This window comes from Tachypleus tridentatus, chromosome 12 (genome assembly GCF_004210375.1).
Source record: "Tachypleus tridentatus isolate NWPU-2018 chromosome 12, ASM421037v1, whole genome shotgun sequence".
NCBI classification, from domain to species: domain Eukaryota; kingdom Metazoa; phylum Arthropoda; class Merostomata; order Xiphosura; family Limulidae; genus Tachypleus; species Tachypleus tridentatus.
The window spans coordinates 124300545-124320961 of NC_134836.1; the positions used below are offsets into that span (position 1 = coordinate 124300545).

Genomic DNA, 20417 nt, shown 5'->3' on the forward strand with positions numbered 1-20417 from the left:
ACACACATAGCCAAGCGGTTAAGGCACTCAGCAATAAATAAAACACACAAGTATTCTACAATATTTATTTGTGACGTCATTAATAAATACGTTTATAAATATTTATAAATTTCACAAACTATGTACAAATGAAGACATGTTTCGTCCACAAATTAATATTAAAAACAACCCACGCATTATTAGCACTTGCGAAGTAGGGTTATCTTAACGTAAATAAATAGATATACAAGTATGTAAACAAATCAGAAGTTCAGAAGAGGCAATATTTTCTGCGCATGTCAGTTGTATCGGGTCCTCGTCAGTCCTTCCTTAAATCGAATAAGAAACTTCCTCCAACAATGTTCCTGCAACACGAATGATTTTTTATGTCATTACTGGTTCCTGTAACTAATTAACATATTATTCGTATTTATTTTTCTAACTATTATTTTCATATAACTTAAATCTTATCCTATAGAGGACGCTGTTGTTTTGACATTGAATTCTTCCCAATGTTCTCATAAAGATTTAACTGGTTGTTGTTGTGTTTACTTCTGGCGCTAGGTTTAGTTTTGAAAAGATAAAACATTAAAATAATAGCAAATGGGACATTATTAATTAATTATTATTAATTAAAGTTGGGGTTCAGTTACTTATTATTCTCATTCGGAATTCAAAAGCACTGGCCCCACGTGCATTGCACGAGTACGTTCAGCATTTATTATTAGCCAATAACACTATTTGAGTAGCAAATAATCTTTGTCAAACAAGAATTTGAAAAGAACTAAATATTGAGAGACGGTTAAATGGAGCTATTATTACATTATCACTTTCGACAGGTAACAAATGCACTGCTTATAACTTCAAACTTACTGCTAGCACCATAGCAGTTTAGGCCTAGCATGGCCTGGTGGTTAGAACGCTCGACTCGCGATTTGTGGGTCGCGGGTTTTAACCCCCATCACTGAAAATGCTCGCCCTTTCAGCCGTGGGGGCGTTCCAATGTGATGATCAATCTAATTATTTATTGGTAAGAGAGCAGTCGAAAAGTTGGCGTCAAGAGTTGCCCTCCCTCCAGTCTATCATTACTAAATTAGGGACGGCTAACACAGATACCCCCTTGACCTATAGCTTTGCGCGAAATCCAAAAACAGAACCAAAGATATTGATATCACAATTTATCTTTACAGTATTGCATTTGTTGTTTTTAACAGTACGTCTATTTTTTAAACGACAATATATTAAGAGTTTACTCCTTCCATGTCACGTATACGGTAATCACCCGTAACAAACTGTTATAAAATATAATGCCACCTACCGGCCACACAGGCTGTCATGAAGCACGCTGTCGAACCCGCTATAACTGCTCGAACTGCTAAACTTGCTAAATCTGATTTCCTTTCTGGAGCCATGGCTCCGAGTGCTCCAAGTTGGATCCCAATAGATCCAATGTTAGAGAAACCACATAAAGCGTAAACAGCGATGGCCTGAGACCTTGGCTGTAATAATAATAATAAATATTCAAATATTACATTACATTTACCGTAACAATAAATACTTATGTAATATATATCGACCTACAAAATAACTCAGATAAATCTATGATGGATGAATATTTTTTTCTGGTTTCTACAAACAAAGTTAAACCAATTCAATAATTTATTACTCGCCTGGCGAAACATCACAGATTGCATAATAAAATCATATAGACCTTCGCTGTAGACACGTAGCTTTAACCCTAGAATTATTGTAATGTTTAATCCTATATACATAATAAGCACTGTCTGTCATTAACAATTTGTAACATTTGAAGCCCTCTAATAGTCCAATTCCTATAATAAACATAGTGTAGATAGCCCGTTGTGCAGCTATGAACTTTAACCCGAAACGTTAGAAAAACCATCTCACCGAAAACGTTGTCATTTGTAACATTTGAAGCCCTCTAATAGTCCAATTCCTATAATAAACATAGTGTAGATAGCCCGTTGTGCAGCTATGAACTTTAAACCGAAACGTTAGAAAAACCATCTCACCGACAACGTTGTCATTTCTCCTAACTGCTTGTAAGCGATGAATTCATTCACCACAGTCTTTAAACCAATAAGACGAGCAACCTGTTCACATTCGTTCCACTCCACGCCCATTAAGAAAGCCAGGGGAACGAACGCTTTAGATAACAGCCACTGTAGAATGATACGTGAAAATAGATAAATAAAATAACCAGTAAAAAGGATAAACATCGCTGATATATAGTACTAAAAGTACCTGCTAGGTGAAAAGACATTACAAAATTTGATAACAATAAGGCTAAAATCACGAAGCTAGGTGAAAATACATTACAAATTTTGAATACAGTAAGGCTTAGCACACGAAGCTAGGTGAAAAGACATTACAAAATTTGATAACAGTAAGGCTTAGCTCAAGAAACTAGGTGAAAAGACATTACAAAATTTGATAACAGTAAGGCTCAGCTCACGAAGCTAGGTGAAAAGACATTACAAAATTTGATAACAGTAAGGCTTAGCTCACGAATCTAACGATTATTTTATAATAGGATTTTTTTTATTACCGTAACTATATTTTTGTATGAGTTCCTATATAGTTAAATCAACTAATATTTTTAAGTTATAGAATACACATTTTCAGATGTTCTACAATGATTTGTTTATCACTGATGTTAGGCCTATTGATTTCAATGTTTCATTGCCTTTCGACATATAAAATCGTCTTACGAACTAATTTCAGTTAAAGTTTCACTTTTTTATTAGATTTTTGTAGCACTTTTATTTAACGCTCATTCCCCAAGTTTATGATAGATCTGGACTATGTTAGGACCATAGTTCTTTATGATAGATCTGGACTATGTTAGGACCATAGTTCTTTATGATAGATCTGGACTATGTTAGGACTATAGTTCTTTATGATAGATTTATGTTAGGACCATAGTTCTTTATGATAGATCTGGACTATGTTAGGACCATAGTTCTTTATGATAGATCTGGACTATGTTAGGACCATAGTTCTTTATGATAGATTTATGTTAGGACCATAGTTCTTTATAATAGATTTATGTTAGGACCATAGTTCTTTATGATAGATCTGGACTATGTTAAGACCATAGTTCTTTATGGTAGATCTGGACTATGTTAGGACTATAGTTCTTTACTAACATTCTGTAAAGATGAAATATCAGTAACTTTTTAAGTTACTCAATACTCTTTGCCTTGCTCAGCATTTTCCATCTTGTGACCATTAGTCGACTCATTTTTCTGTCTGGCCCCGGCATGGCCAGGTGGTTAGGACGCTTAACTCGAAATATGGTGGTCGCGGGTTCGAATCCCAATGCTCGCCCATTCAGCCGTTGGGGCGTATTAATATGACGATCAATCCTACTATTCGTTGGCAAAAGAATTGTAAGTGGATGGTCATGCCTTCCCTCTAGTCTTACATTGCTAAATTAGGAACGGCTAGCGCAGATAGCCATCGTGAAGCTTTGCAAGAAATTCAAAATACGAACAAAGACACCTTTTTCTATTCTACCACCTGTTTTAAAGCACGTAAAACGAGCATAGAACATTACAGAAACTTAAATAAAATGATTCTCTGTCTATAGTTACTTTAGACTGCAAAGTTTGAAACGTGTTTACGTTTTTGAAAAATAACAAACACAGTCCAGATGAATTTCACCACGAGAGAATGTCCATTATCAAGGGAGAAGTCAAGGCAATGAGAAATCCAGAAAATATAACACAAAGAAACTAGAAGTGGGTAGAACAAATCTTTACTTCATCTTGTAAAACAAAAGTTACCATTGGCAACGGAGTTCATTGTTTACTGAAATACTTTGTATAAAAATATAACTCACGTTACGAAATACGTTTAGTTGTTGTATGTGATAAAATATCTAAGTTTCTGGCCACATTTGTCCTTAAAATAACCACTGACCCTCGTCAAAATATGTCAACTCTGACGTTCAGTTTGGAAGCTTTATCAAAATCAATTTTAACCTTTTGTATTAGTTGTGGACATTTTGAAATCCTAGTCTAAATGACAAAATGATCAGTACTTCTAAATCTGACGATTTATATATATAACCACATTCTGGGTATATGGGTCTGATTAAGTTGGGTTTTTCTGGAAATCGAGATAATTCAAATGAAAACACTCTTTAAACAACAATAACACCTTCATGCGCTATGTAAATATTTTTACATTATTTTCGGCCACCATCTGAGTTGTTTGTTTGTGAGTGTGTGGGCTTGAAAATATCAGCTTGACGTGTTAAAACGCGTTTCTGCACGCTATAAAACGTAATGTAACGCGTATCTACTGCACGCAGAAACGCGTTTTGCGTTACTTCTTGGATATATTTAATTAACCATCAGAGTTTTATTTTTTTCGTTTTCACTCGAAGGTTGTTCTGCAACATTTATGTTTACAGATTAACGTTTCTACTGCCACAAAACTCTCTTTTATCTTGTCAAAAACAGTAATTAAATTATAATTAATCAAATTTAATTAAAAACAGTAATGATATTTGATGTAAGCATCTATCAATTGTTAGTTGTTACTGAACAAAAGAAGACACCTGAACACAGCTCATTAAAAACGAATAAAAACAGATAATATTTTGAAAACAATAACTACAAGCATGTCAATAAAGAGGACGGATTTACAACGTTAAAATCAGGGGTTCGATTCCCCTAGGTGAGCTCAGCAGATAGCCCATGTGGCTTTGCTATAAGAAAACACAAACGCACAATAAAGAGGAATAGTTCCTACCTCAAATGATAAAAAATCCCATCCAACAAGAAGTCCTATCCACGTGAAAATTGCGTCAACAAATCGAATGAAAGCTAAGAACGCAATCAAATTTGCTGCTATGTTAGCCACTAAAGCTATCGCTGCACTAGCTCCATTCGTAGCAGCTTCTATGGCGTTGCGTTCGGTCCTAAAACAAGAAACGTCCTTGTGAAGCTGAATGTTTCATTCACAAAATCTCAATATCCTCTTGATGTTGTGAAGTACTTTTTACAGTTAGGAGCCATAGTAAAATCTCAATATTCTGTTGAAGTTGTGAAGTAATTTTTACATTTAGGGGCCATAGTAAAATCTCAATATTCTGTTGAAGTTGTGAAGTACTTTTTACAGTTAGGGGCCATCTTAAAATCTCAATATTCTGTTGGAGTTGTGAAGTACTTTTTACATTTAGGGGCCATAGTAAAATCTCAATATTCTCTTGAAGTTGTGAAGTACTTTTTACATTTAGGGGCCACAGTAAAATCTCAATATTCTCTTGAAGTTGTAAAGTACTTTTTACATTTAGGGGCCATAGTAAAATCTCAATATTCTCTTGAAGTTGTGAAGTACTTTTTACAGTTAGGGGTCACAGTAAAATCTCCACCACAAGAAAAACGACAATTATTAAATGTCACTAGATAATCTACCATTATTAAACTAACTTCAAGAAAACAACAATTACAAAAGCTGGAAAAACATTTGGAATCTTTTACCATAGAGTTAATATTCCTTGAGTTTTCCAATATTTTAAAATCAAAAATTTGAAAACAACACTTAAAAAGGAGTTAACTACACTTCAAGAACTTATAAAATAATTCTATAAAAGTTCTTGTTTTTTTAACATAATTCGGATTTCACAATAAAGTACAAGTAATTCGGACAATTAACTTGTGAACGAACACTCGAAATTATTACATCTAATACCAAGTACAAAGCGTTTACTTCTGATACATTATATAAAGTAATTTTCTATAAACGAATTAAAAAAACGAGAGAGAGAAAAATTCTTATAACAGGTAGGTGGCGCTCCAAGATAAAACAAACGTGAACTTAAACGCAAGATTGCGTCTCGCATTGTGTTTACTTACCCTTTGTCAATTTTAATGTCTTTGGCATGAGTTTTGCTTTCCTCTGTTTCTGGATAGAACAGCTTGGAAAAGGCAAGAGCTGCTGGCGCTGACATTACAGAAGCTGACAACAGGTGGCTAGGGTTAACCTATAGCGAGATTGAATAGTTGTATTGTTTAATAAGCTAGAACAACGATATTTAGGTATCAATGATTTCTCGCTCTAAGTTTTTATTTATTTATTTACATATATCTTCTAACCATACTACTCCATTAAAAATATTAAGCCTCGTAAGCCAATCGACATAGTTTCTAGATTCCATCTTCTATATCTATTAGCTAAACAAGAAAAACTGCAAAGCAGAAGCTTACATAATTGGTTAAAATTCTAATTGAAATTATTAAGCGTTCTTCGCGAAATATCAACCTAACAAAGTAAAGCAACACATTATCACGTGACAAAAGTCAAGATAAAACTGACGTACTTTCATACCGAAGACGTATTATGAATTATTTCATTATGTGTTGGCGATATTTATAGAAAATACTCTGCAGAAATTCAGAATAAAAGCTACAAATAAAAACGTAACAAAGAAACGTAAGCTCTGTCTGTTAAAACACTGAATCAGGTAAATATTAACAGTTCAGGTGTCTTACCCCAAAGTTGATATACGCAGCGAGGACACTTCCTGCGATAGTAGCGAAGCCTCCGGTTAGTACGGCGTGGAGTTCGGACTTGGTCATTATTGGTAGAAACGGCTTTATCATCAGAGGAGCTTCCGTCTACCAACAACAAACACGTGTTTTTAGGTCAAGATTACGTTTATGATAAAGAGCGAGAAAGTTTGTGTACATTAAGTAAAAGTTACAATCAGTTTATTATGTTGTCATGACTACTAACTAGGGAAAACTTTGGTTGTCATGACTACTAACTACGGAAAACTTTGGTTATCATGACTACTAACTACGGAAAACTTTGGTTGTCATGACTACTAAAAATGTATAACTTTGATTGTCATGACTGCTAAAATGAACTTTGGTTGGCGTGATTACTGAACATGAAAACTACAGAATAACAACGTGATTACTGAACATGAAGACTACAGAATATCAACATGATTACTGAACATGAAGACTACAAAATATCAATGTGATTACTGAACATGAAGACTACAGAATATCAACGTGATTACTGAACATGAAGACTACAAAATATCAACATGATTACTGAACATGAAGACTACAAAATATCAATGTGATTACTGAACATGAAGACTACAGAATATCAATGTGATTATTGAACATGAAGACTACAGAATATCAACATGATTACTGAACATGAAGACTACAGAATATCAACATGATTACTGAACATGAAGACTACAGAATATCAACATGATTACTGAACATGAAGACTACAAAATATCAACATGATTACTGAACATGAAGACTACAGAATATCAACATGATTACTGAACATGAAGACTACAAAATATCAATGTGATTACTGAACATGAAGACTACAGAATATCAACGTGATTACTGAACATGAAGACTACAAAATATCAACATGATTACTGAACATGAAGACTACAAAATCAACGTATCAATGAATGATTACTGAACATGAAGACTACAGAATATCAATGTGATTATTGAACATGAAGACTACAGAATATCAACATGATTACTGAACATGAAGACTACAGAATATCAACATGATTACTGAACATGAAGACTACAGAATATCAACATGATTACTGAACATGAAGACTACAAAATATCAACATGATTACTGAACATGAAGACTACAGAATATCAACATGATTACTGAACATGAAGACTACAGAATATCAACATGATTACTGAACATGAAGACTACAGAATATCAACATGATTACTGAACATGAAGACTACAGAATATCAACATGATTACTGAACATGAAGACTACAGAATATCAACATGATTACTGAACATGAAGACTACAGAATATCAACATGATTACTGAACATGAAGACTACAGAATATCAATGTGATTACTGAACATGAAGACTACAGAATATCAACATGATTACTGAACATGAAGACTACAGAATATCAACGTGATTACTGAACATGAAGACTACAGAATATCAACATGATTACTGAACATGAAGACTACAGAATATCAACATGATTACTGAACATGAAGACTACAGAATATCAACATGATTACTGAACATGAAGACTACAAAATATCAATGCCTACCATTCCTAGGAATATGTTTCCAGCTGCGTTCATCGACTCGCAGCGTTCATGCATGCTGTGGTGCCCACAGTCACCTGCAGGAACCAGCCTATCTTGATCACCAGCCACTGCATGATGCCGTAGTAATAAAGAATGGAGATACAGAAACTGAAGAACAGAATCACGCTTAAAACCTGGGAATAAACAAGGGTTAGGGATAAGGGACTGGTAACCTGGTATCGTTTTGTTGTCATTAACAACAGAATCCTGATTACAGATACCGCTCATCTGCGACATCAATTAAAATAATTTTTATTTATAAATTAATGTTTAAATATTTGTCACGTGATAGCACTGGTTTGGTCTGGAACTTTGTTCTAACAACAAACCATGTGAATAGCAAAACTGTTTATACACTTGGAACGAATGGTTTGTGAAGTCATATTTAATCTCGTAAGTTATCTCTCTGTTTTCTTCATTTTTATATGTAGCTGAATAGAGCATATTTCACGTCTGGGCTACCTGTTGTTTTATCTTCCATGTCAGTGCTGTCACCAAGTGACAAAATATTGAAGTTTACCTGATTTTCTGGAATTTCTCAATAAAACATTTTGAGCCACACAGTAAGTAACTACACGTTTTATTGCTTGTGCCTGACTGAACTCAAAAAATGTGTCACTAATTTTCAAAATTATTAATAAAAACAGTGTATATTCGTGATTCTACAACCTGACTTGATGGAATTTAATAAAACCACAACTTTCCTGACTAAACACAACGTACAGAGTAGGTCATACTCATCGAAAGAATGAAAAATACCTTATTAGTGAGGGTATCAATGTGTACTTTTGGATATCGCAGTGGTAGAGAATGACCCTGTTAGCTAAAGGTCCTAGGTTCAAGCATCCTGTCTCGGAGTATCTTTACACTTCTAAAAAGGGTGGCCCGGCATGGCCAGGTGGATTAAGGCGTTCGACTCGTAATCGGAGGGTCGCGGGTTCGAATCCCCGTCGCACCAAACATGTTCGCCCTTTCAGTCGTGAGGGAGTTGTAATGTTGTGATCAATTCCACTGTTCGTTAGTAAAAGAGTAGTCCAAGAGTTGGCGGTGGGTGGTGATGACTAGCTACCTTCCCTCTAGTCTTACACTGCTAAATTTAGGATGGCTAGCGCAGATAGCCCTCATGTAGCTTTGCACGAAATTCAAAACAAACAAACTATAAAGGGTAAGTAACATTGTATATCTAAACATTTAATGAAATTATTATCACGGAGATATTACGTTTTATTGGTGGATCTGTCATTTGTACAGTTATAAAGAGCTCAAAATACACAAAAAGATTAAAAATCGATTGAGGAGTTGCTATAATATTAAACTTACACTGAACGCGAACACTGGTGCTTGCTTGCTTGTAACATCCTTAAGGTCACCGGAGACCAGGTAACCAAAAACAAATTCTGACCCGTAATCTGTAAATTCGAGAAAGCTCTTGACCTTATCTCCAATGCAATTAAACACTTCTTTTCCCACGTGCCATCTCAGAATAACAAGACCGAAGAGAAACTGTAGAAACACACCCCAGAAAACATGGCGCCACACAATCTAAAGAAAGAAACACTTGTTAGTAATAATATTCAAATATCTTGATCTCTACTATACGTACAACGTAATAATGTTCACATATCTTGATCTCTACTATACGTTTAACGTAATAATGTTCACATATCTTGATCTCTACTATACGTTTTACGTAATAATGTTCACATATCTTGATCTCTACTATACGTTTAACGTAATAATGTTCAAAATCCAACAATAAAAAATAAAGACATGGTGGGCATATCAAAAGTGTCTCTGAAGAACCAATACTGTCAACCATTTCAAATTATAACATGCATCACTAAGGTCAAATACTGTTATCAACCATTTCAAATTATAACATGCATCACTGAGGTCAAATACTGTTATCAACCATTTCAAATTATAACATGCATCACTGAGGTCAAATACTGTTATCAACCATTTCAAATTATAACCTGCATCACTGAGGTCAAATACTGTTATCAACCATTTCAAATTATAACATGCATCACTGAGGTCAAATACTGTTATCAACCATTTCAAATTATAACATGCATCACTGAGGTCAAATACTGTTATCAACCATTTCAAATTATAACATGCATCACTAAGGTCAAATACTGTTATCAACCATTTCAAATTATAACATGCATCACTGAGGTCAAGTACTGTTATCAACCATTTCAAATTATAACATGCATCACTAAGGTCAAATACTGTTATCAACCATTTCAAATTATAACATGCATCACTAAGGTCAAATACTGTTATCAACCATTTCAAATTATAACATGCATCACTAAGGTCACATACTGTTATCAACCATTTCAAATTATAACCTGCATCACTAAGGTCAAATACTGTTATCAACCATTTCAAATTATGACCTACATCACTGAGGTCAAATATTGTTATCAACCCCTTCAAGCTATGACCTACATCACTAAGGTCAAATACTTATCAATCCCTTCAAGCTATGACCTACATCACTAAGGTCAAATACTTATCAATCCCTTCAAGCTATGACCTACATCACTCAGGTCAATTATTGTTATCACCCAATTGAAACTAAAAGGTACAGAACCAAGATCAGATAATAGTTTCAAACATTACAAGCTGTATTTTGTTATTTTTATACTATTATTGTATAATGAGAGAAAGGTTTAAAACATAAACTTATAAAAACAGCTAATAAACTGTACCTTTGTTCGATGTGCGGAGAACAAGTAGCCCAAAAATATTAAAACCAGCAAACCAGTAGCAGACACCAAACGAGACCTGTTGTCTTTGGTGTCAATGATTAGAAAGGCTATTACAGCGACCAAGATGGATCCCCATATTACACTGTCAAAAACAAAACAAATTGTGTTACATGGATCCCCATATTACACTGTCAAAAATAAAACAAATTGTGTTACATGGATCCCCATATTACACTGTCAAAAACAAAACAAATTGTGTTACATGGATCCCCATATTACACTGTCAAAAACAAAACAAATTGTGTTAGATGGATCCCCATATTACACTGTCAAAAACAAAACAAATTGTGTTACATGGATCCCCATATTACACTGTCAAAAACAAAACAAATTGTGTTAGATGGATCCCCATATTACACTGTCAAAAACAAATCAAATTGTGTTAGATGGATCCCCATATTACACTGTCAAAAACAAAACAAATTGTGTTAGATGGATCCCCATATTACACTGTCAAAAACAAAACAAATTGTGTTAGATGGATCCCCATATTACACTGTCAAAAACAAAACAAATTGTGTTACATGGATCCACATATTACACTGTCAAAAACAAAACAAATTGTGTTAGATGGATCCCCATATTACACTGTCAAAAACAAAACAAATTGTGTTAGATGGATCCCCATATTACACTGTCAAAAACAAAACAAATTGTGTTAGATGGATCCACATATTACACTGTCAAAAACAAAACAAATTGTGTTAGATGGATCCACATATTACACTGTCAAAAACAAAACAAATTGTGTTAGATGGATCCACATATTACACTGTCAAAAACAAAACAAATTGTGTTAGATTGATCTCCATATTACACTGTCAAAAACAAAACAAATTGTGTTAGATGGATCCCCATATTACACTGTCAAAAACAACACAAATTGTGTTAGATGGATCCCCATATTACACTATCAAAAACAAAACAAATTGTGTTAAATCATTGTGAGAAAAAGAGTCCTGTACGGAGAGCTAACAAGTTTGTTTGTGTTAGAAGTTTACGAAAAACTATAAAACTATATACGTAGAGTCGTCTTGAAATATTAACTGTTTGACTACAGTTGATAAGCAACTACAACTAAGAGTACCCTTTGCCAACTCTTGGACTACTCTTGTGTAATCAAATAGCAGGATTTCACTGTCACTCTTACAGTACGTATTTTTTGCGGCAACAGGTCGCGAACCATGAAATCTTGGGTTTGGACACGATAGCCACTAGGCCACGCCTGGTCTGAACTGACAATTAAACCCTTAAAGTGAAAACGGTTTATATAAATTGGTACGTATTGGTAAGTATCAATACATTATCAAAGATAATACTAAACATATTAATGATGAAATATTTTAATACTTTTATAATGACAACCGAAACATGCCACCCCAACAAAAATAGTTTTTTTATTTATGTTTTGGTATTCATTATGGATATTCATGCTTATAAAATTAAGATATATCTAGACTTACCTGGACGTATATCGATATTTAAAAACTCTTGCGAAAAGGTCAGAAACGGGAGACAAAATTATTCTGAGGGGTTTCAAAACCCATCGTTTAAACACGTGGTAGTATAAAAGAGTAGCGTAGACTATAACAGTAAGAAGAGTCAGAAATCTGATCCCATCACACCAGCTGTGTGTGTGTGTCCATGTTGTGGAGATTGCAAATCCCAAGAAGATGTTGTATAGAAGAAACAGTACAGCTATACCACAAGTCTGGACCCACGAACTGTGCTTAGCATAAAATGATATCACCCAGCTTGTTAAACATGATAACAAATCTGGAAAAGGTTGGGATTGTGTTTCTTCTACGTCAGGTGTTTTAAAACTTTGTTGGGCAGGAAACTTTTGTGAGTGGATGCTGCTCGTGTCCTGATGAAGAAAAAATGAAATATAAGATATTTTATCGAATAACATAAAACTCGATATGTCTATTTTCTATAGTGTTTTGAGACTAATATACGTTAATATTAATGGACGATGCATATCAATATTAACCCTGACGTACTCCTGATCAAATTTTATTTGTTTTACTGTTTTAAAACAAAAATTTAAAGTGATAAAAATACCTTTGTAGTTCACCCAAGCTCAATTATTTCACACCTAGATGCATTCAGTAGAATATGTAATATCGATAATGTAATAGCAAACAAATTTTTGGCCATTTAGTACAAGATCTTTAAAATTAAACTATCTAGAGCCGAATAAATGTGGCTCCATCTGCAAAACAAACAATTAAAATCAAATTAACTCATTTTAAAATACAGCTTTAGGCACAACGCAAAAACATATTCATCTTCTTCTACTTATGGCATATACCTTTACTTTAATATATATGTATAAAGAAAAACGTAAATGTGCAGTCACATCATTTCTACAAATGTTCAAATATCATAAAACTTCCACTGTCATGATAAATGTACCCGAAAGCTGACAGCTTTGAAGATTGAGATACCAGAGAAAAAACGGAAACGATGACTTGCTGATGAGATTGTACGTGTGAAGGTGTACAGGTTTGGGCCTACAGGTTTGTTAATATGAGATTGCGAATTACAAAAGTAAGTGTTTAACTTTTACCACTAAGTAGATTTCGCTGAAAGAAAAAACAAAACAAACGAAGACGTTATCATTACGTTCTAAAGACTATTACAGTAGGTTAAATGGAGTAAGGTAAATGTTAATTTTAAATATACATGTTTGACCTACTTTTTTATTCGATAAATTTTAGGATATCCAACATATCCTTCATTTTCTAAATAAACATCTAGAAATAAAAGAAACGTGTACAAGCTCAGCTACGCCTACATTTTTGACTGGAGAGTGTAATATAAGCGAACATTATTCGTGGCAATTTCCATTAAAGTAAGGCCCGGCATGGCCTAGCGCGTTAAGGCGTAATCTGAGGGTCGCGGGTTCGCGCCCGAGTCACGCCAAACATGCTCGCCCTCCCAGCCGTGGGGGCGTTATAATGTGACGGTCAATCTCACTATTCGTTGGTAAAAGAGTAGCCCAAGAGTTGGCGGTGGGTGGTGATGACTAGCTGCCTTCCCTCTAGTCTTACACTGCTAAATTGGGGACGGCTAGCACAGATAGCCCTCGAGTAGCTTTGTGCGAAATTCCAAAAAACAAACAATCCATTAAAGTAAATGTTATAAAAGAATCGCAAAGCACACACTCAATGGTACGGTAAAACTTTAGTGTTAAGGCTGGTTTAATTTACAAATCTCTGGTACTGAGTTCACACTACTAAGCATCATGATAATACTATTGTGTAATGTGTAAACTTAGGAAATACCAAATATTCCACTTAACCGGAACACGTACTGCAATTTTCTGTATAGGTTGTCGAAACATTGTAAATATTACTACAGAGAAACTTTGTTGTGGTGATAATTACAATGACGTCATTCATTATAGTCTTGGCGCCCTTCCTTTACTTGGCTAATCAAACAACTAGGAATTTTAATATAACAGATGTCTGTTTATATACAAATACAAATTGTTTACCTAAGTTGTTTTCTCAAACTGAGACAAAAACAGAAACATCGTTTATAAAGCTCTTATGATTCTTATTACTAACGGCTTACACTTTTATCAGGTGCAAATGCGCTATTGATGTAAGTTTCAATTTCCTTGGGATTGTCATTCTTAACAGACGATTTTCCAAAGTCAATAACAACAGCATCTTCAGTAGAGGGCACTGAAGTGAAGTCAATCGTTTTATCGTACTTGTCCTTCGAAAGCGTTGACACTGATCTGAAAGTATGGGGAAAATTGCAAGTTGTTTATGCGTTTGTTCAGATAATAAAACAATGCATATAGTTAGGCTTAAATTCTTCATTGAACTAAACAAACTTTTTAGAAAGTATAATGCAATACATCTAAACATGCGTCTATTAATTTTTTTCTAGAAACTAATAACCCACATTATGAGCTTTTCATATTTATGTCTTGATAAATTTATGTATTCAAATAAGTTTAAACTTGCTACGAAAAATCATTTGATTTCGAGAAATGGGTATCACTCTCAAAAGAAGTAACAAAAGTCATGAGTTTATTGAGCTAAAAGAGAAGTTATCACTTTGGAAGTAAAATAGAGGACTTATATTTAACATGGCACTAACTTTAGTTGAGCTACTAAACAGTTGTGTAGTCAAATGTTGATATGAACATCACATTATATAGGAAGTTACTGTAATGTTGGTATTATATTTGAGTGTACGCAATTGCAATTTAATTTAATTTATTCAGAACTAAGACGAGAATAACCTATTTAAGATAATATTCTAGTTTTATTCGAAATAATGTATTATATTTTTAACGTTTTCGCAGCATAGAGGAATTTTAATTTAATAGAAAGAAACTGCTGAGTTACGTACCTTTCAACCATCTCAACTATAATGTTTGCTTGACGGTATAATTCATAGACATGATCAAACTCTCACAGGTTGGATGTTTTTATTAGGTGATGTCGTTATACGTTACGTAAAGTGTTCGTCAGCACTGACTCAGGACTTTGAAGAACTATATGGTGTGTAACGTCAAGTAAATCCGGCCGGAAATATTTAGATTAGAAAACATAAGATAATAGTTTCTCTGTACCTTTAACCTGATCGTGATGCAATAATATCTACAAAGGATCTTCATTAAAAAACAAGAAAAGAAAAATCAAATAGCTTTGAAAGGATCCACCATCCAGAGCTATCCATTCTCCTGAACAGGAGAGAATTTAGTCATTCTAAAGCAGTGATCAGAATTCAGTAAATATGACCCCATAATGATTAAAAGGCATAGCATTGAGGGTCCCAAACAATTGTCCAGTTTGGCCAGTAGTAAGACTGTCTATGCTCCAGAAAAAGGTCAAAACCTTTTCATATTCGACAGGGTTTGCGTTACTGAGTCATTTTAACTGTACTGTTAAGATATTAACGTCTTTGAAGATGAAAAATGGAACAACAGCGTTAGGCCTGATTAATATTAATCTAACTTTAGTGTCTTCATTTTTCAAGAAATCGTATTGAATTAAGTTAAAAAGCTAAGCCTTATTTCAGTGAGAAATATTGTTTTTTATGTAATAGAGATACCGGCTATGAATATTTAAAACTTATTTTATAAAAGTTTTTAATACCCACATCAACCGCTTCTACTAAATAAAAATTATAAATTCTTGCCCAAATAAGGTTTAGCTTTTTAGTTTAACATATTATATATTTTACTCAAAATAGCTCTTCGTCCTCATAATTTACAGCTTTTGTTTTCAATAACTGATTAAAAGTGTTAACATTATTCTGGGTTTATTCTGAACAACATAATTAAATTTAAGAATATAATAGTTTGCTTAAATTGTGAAATTCTGTACAAAATTATTGATACAGATATGAACTTGTCTTGTGTATTTTGTGTTCGATTTCTTTGTGTGCATCGGAAATTGGATATGTTTGCGCTGTAACTATTTGATTTTTGGTAAGTTTAGTTTTTATTTATTCCGGATGCATCAAACACCGATTGTTATAATCTAGCAGAGACGAAGATCAAAAGCTGAAAAAAAATAATAATAACACGAATAAAATAATTTCTTCTTTTAGTTTTTTATTTTATATCTGGCATTTCCTATAATTGTGGCCGTCTTTCATATATTTTACTATGTCTCCACAGAGAGTCATAAAGATAATGCTTTTCTGTTGTTTCCTCTTCTTAGAAATCTTTTAAATCGACCACTGTTCCTTCATTTCTCAACGAATTGACCTAAAATGTGTAAGGTTATTTAAACCTTGGTCCAATACGCCTAAACACATTTTTTCTTTTTCTATTGATTTAGGCTTTTTTAAGGATTTTGTGAAATCAAATGTAAAACAATTCAAAAATATATATTTTGAAGTCCTTTGTGGTCATATTTACAGCAGTGACGATAAATGTTGACACAAATATGAAATATGTACAGCGGTCAAGACACAAATATAAATTTTCATACTCCTAACACACCAAATTTTTTTGTTTTTTGAATTTCGCGCAAAGCTACTCGATGGCTATCTGCGCTAGCCGTCCATAATTTACCAGTGTAAGACTAGAGGGAAGGCAGCTAGTCATCACCACTCACCGCCAACTCTTTGGCTGCTCTTTTACCAACGAATAGTGGGATTGACACGCTTGGCCATGCTCGAGTTATAAGAGTTTTCATCGTTTTATACCCTTGTACTTTTCTAACAGCACGACGGGATTTTGTTTTTATTTACTTTAACATAATGTCGGGTAACGACTTGTAACATACCTAAACACCTTAAGTCAACTGATTTCCGATATTACATACTTCAATATAATAGAGGAAGTCGAGTGTCTACTTACTTAACTGGAATAAACTATTTTCCACGAAACTGCGATAATCAGTTGAATGAGACCAAAACTCGCCTTAAATGTGAAGTCTCACATATGTGACTTAATATGCCATCCATAACCCTAGCCAACAATGGGTACTTCGAACTTATCTTACCTGGATACTCGGTTACATTTGTTTTATGTTTTACGTTTTTACCCTAGGTGTCAAAAAGAGATAAAAGTTGTTTTTTTTGTCTTCGGTTTAGTTTGAATTTCGCACAAAGCTGTTCGAGGACTATCCACTAACCGTCCCTAATTTAACAATGATCAGACAAGAGAGAAGACGGTTGGTCAACAGCACCTACCACCAACTCTTGGGCTACTCTTTTATCAACGAATAGTGGAATTTACCGGACGTTATAATAGACCCACGAATAAGAGGGTATGTTTGGTGTGACGAGGACTTGAGCCTCCGACCCTCAGAGTGCGAATCAAGCGATTTAACCATCTTGTCTTGTTAGGCCGTTTTTTTTTAAGGAACCGCACTTTTTTTTATCTAAACTGAAGTGACTGAAGAAAAGAACCAACTTCATGATGGTAGATGTCTATAATTGAACGTTGTTATGTTTTGGAAAATACCGCCCGAGAACCATTATCTCGAGTAGAAAGTACAAGGGTGAAGGTGTCCGAAGCTGGAAAATACGCAGTAAACATTTCGAAGAAACAGTCTTCTCACGTCATATTAAGTATCCTGTGGGAGTGTTGTCTGTTATAACGTCACATGAGAATTTTATGGTAACTATGAACATGAAAGGAAGAATCGTATACATGGAAAACGGAAAACACAGTTACACCATATTTAAACAAAAACGCATGCAGATGTTTACTGATACTTACAGAGACTGATAAATATTTTGTTTACGTGATAACAAAAAAGAACAGATTTAATATTTTAAATGAAGTTTCTGAAATCGAGAAGTGCCTGGTACTTTGTCTTCTTGTTAACGACTTAACTACGTTATACTTATAAACTGGACATAGCTTGGTGGAGCAGCAAAACCTGAAATTCTCAAACTGTGGAAGAAGTCATCAGCACGTTATGGTGTCACAATAAGATGCTACTCAATTCAAATTGTGCAAAGAACATTCTAGAATATTGAGGATATGGTTGCTAATATTGGATCTATTGGCCTACGACAGCTTTAACACGATTAGTATATATGTCCCAGCATCGTATGTATTGGTCTTGAACACAACTTTAGGATGACCAGTATATACATGTCCTAGTGTTGTGTGTATTGGTCTAGAACTAGTAGGGCGAATATGTAGAGTTGGTCACAATTCTGAAGATGATAAATATGAAACAAAGAAATATTTAAATTTAAGAATGAACCACTAGTTTCAGGAGGCATGTTATCATGTTAAAATATACAAATGTTTCTTCATAAGCATGTTAACTCTTCGGCTGCCAACCAACTTTGGATATTTTTGCCACCATAAACAGAATGGTATTCCTCTTTGCAAAGTGTCAGTTTGAACCAAGTACTGAAATTTACAAATTGTATTTAGGTTTTGGTGTCATATCTAAATCTAATTAGTTAATTTGTTTGGACTTCAGGGAATATAATTATTTTACACTAACAATGTTTACAAAAATCAAGTAAGAAAATATAAGTAAGCATGTGTGTGTGTGTGTGTGTGTGTGTGTGGACAGTTAAAATTAGAGCTCACTAACATTTTGGTAAGAAATGACTAAATTAAAATACACACAAAATCTGGTAGATGAGCCACAGCTCAGAAAGAACATAAAAGATTGGTTGGTTGGTTGGTTGGTTGATTTAGTGTTTTATGGCACAAAGCAGCTTGGCTATCTGTGCCAAACATCCGTTAAAAAGGTAAAAATAAATTAAATGTAGTAAAATTCATAAAAAGGAAATGAAGGTAAAACAAAACAGCATTGAAAAACATAAAAATCATAAACCCAATGTTGACACCTAGTCTACAATGTTAAGAGAGAAAACAGAGTAAGAGAAGTTGTAAAGGACTTTCTCTAGCATAATGGTCATGATCATAACCCGCCAGGAAGACTAACAGGTAAATTCAAGAACCACAGTCAGTCACCTGAAGTTGGCCTTTCCAGTCCTGATTCCGGGTTATTTGTCATTATGGCCAGTATCAAAAGGTAAATTAATAAAAGTGTTAAAAGACATGCAGAAAAATTGTAATAACAACTCCCCAGGATGACTAACGGGTAGTTAGAACAGCAGCGTTAGTCACCTGAAGTTGGTTTTTCCAATCCTGCTGTCAAGTTATTTAATGTTCTGGCCATTTTCCAGTGAACATAAAAAGATTATACCTAACCGTAGAAAAAATGTTTTTGATCTGCTAGCATCATGTAACATCTCCATGTTGTTTCCATCAAATGGATAATTTAAATTAGGTCATCAGTTTAATTTCGCAATTAACTTTAAAAAAAAGTTAATAACTTGATCTACTGTATTTTTCAATGATTTATTGCTTCAGAAGTGTCTTAGACCCGTAATAAAAACAGTTGGAACACATACTACAATGAGGGGTGTGCCGTCCCCATATACATATATAAAAAGTGAGATCTATCTGCAAATCATTCCATTTTGACTTAAATGACCAGTACAGATACAAGCCATCTTTAAATCAAAACAACTGGCCAAATGAAGAGTAACCAGTCACTCTTGGTTCTAAGTTATTACTTCCCAATAGCTGTGGGAACAGAGTACATTCAGCAGAATAACATGACTTGAACCAGAGACCTTTCAACCCAATACCCTGCATGTTAACCACACTGATAAAGATTACCACACGGCAAGGCAAAGGAAAAGTATTACACGTCACAGTTTATTTTTGGTCTATTCAGAAGTAAGTATTGCAAGCTTACTTGACAAAAACTGTATATGAATTATACTAACTTGTGTTACCTTTGCTTTTTTCAAACATTTGATATTGTTCTAAACCATTGTTCTCGCTTGGCCATCTGGTCGGTGACAAGCTGCTTTAGTATCATTTCAACCCTGTATTTAAAAACAAAAATTGCATTCCTAGTTGTCACAACTCACTCCCAGCATGGACCACATGTCAAATCATGTTGTGGTTTACAACACTCAGTATAAATAATCTGAACAAGGGAGTTTCAAAATTAATACAGCACTTTCCAACA

General features: G+C 34.1%; 1 long non-coding RNA gene and 1 pseudogene across 2 annotated transcripts; both read right to left on the reverse strand.

The window, feature by feature from the left end:
- Positions 1-51: 51 nt before the first annotated feature.
- LOC143234592 (putative transporter YutK) lies at positions 52-15448 on the reverse strand (annotated as a pseudogene). Its single transcript, XR_013018727.1, has 12 exons — positions 15292-15448; positions 14500-14668; positions 12381-12784; positions 10858-10999; positions 9455-9676; positions 8096-8268; positions 6504-6629; positions 5868-5995; positions 4762-4930; positions 2013-2162; positions 1298-1478; positions 52-344 (listed from the first exon to the last, which is right to left on the reverse strand). The product of XR_013018727.1 is annotated as a putative transporter YutK (transcript).
- LOC143234593 (uncharacterized) lies at positions 9946-10849 on the reverse strand. The gene is made up of 2 exons (XR_013018728.1): positions 10637-10849; positions 9946-10590 (listed from the first exon to the last, which is right to left on the reverse strand). It is a non-coding gene; the product is annotated as an uncharacterized LOC143234593 (long non-coding RNA).
- Positions 15449-20417: the final 4969 nt, after the last annotated feature.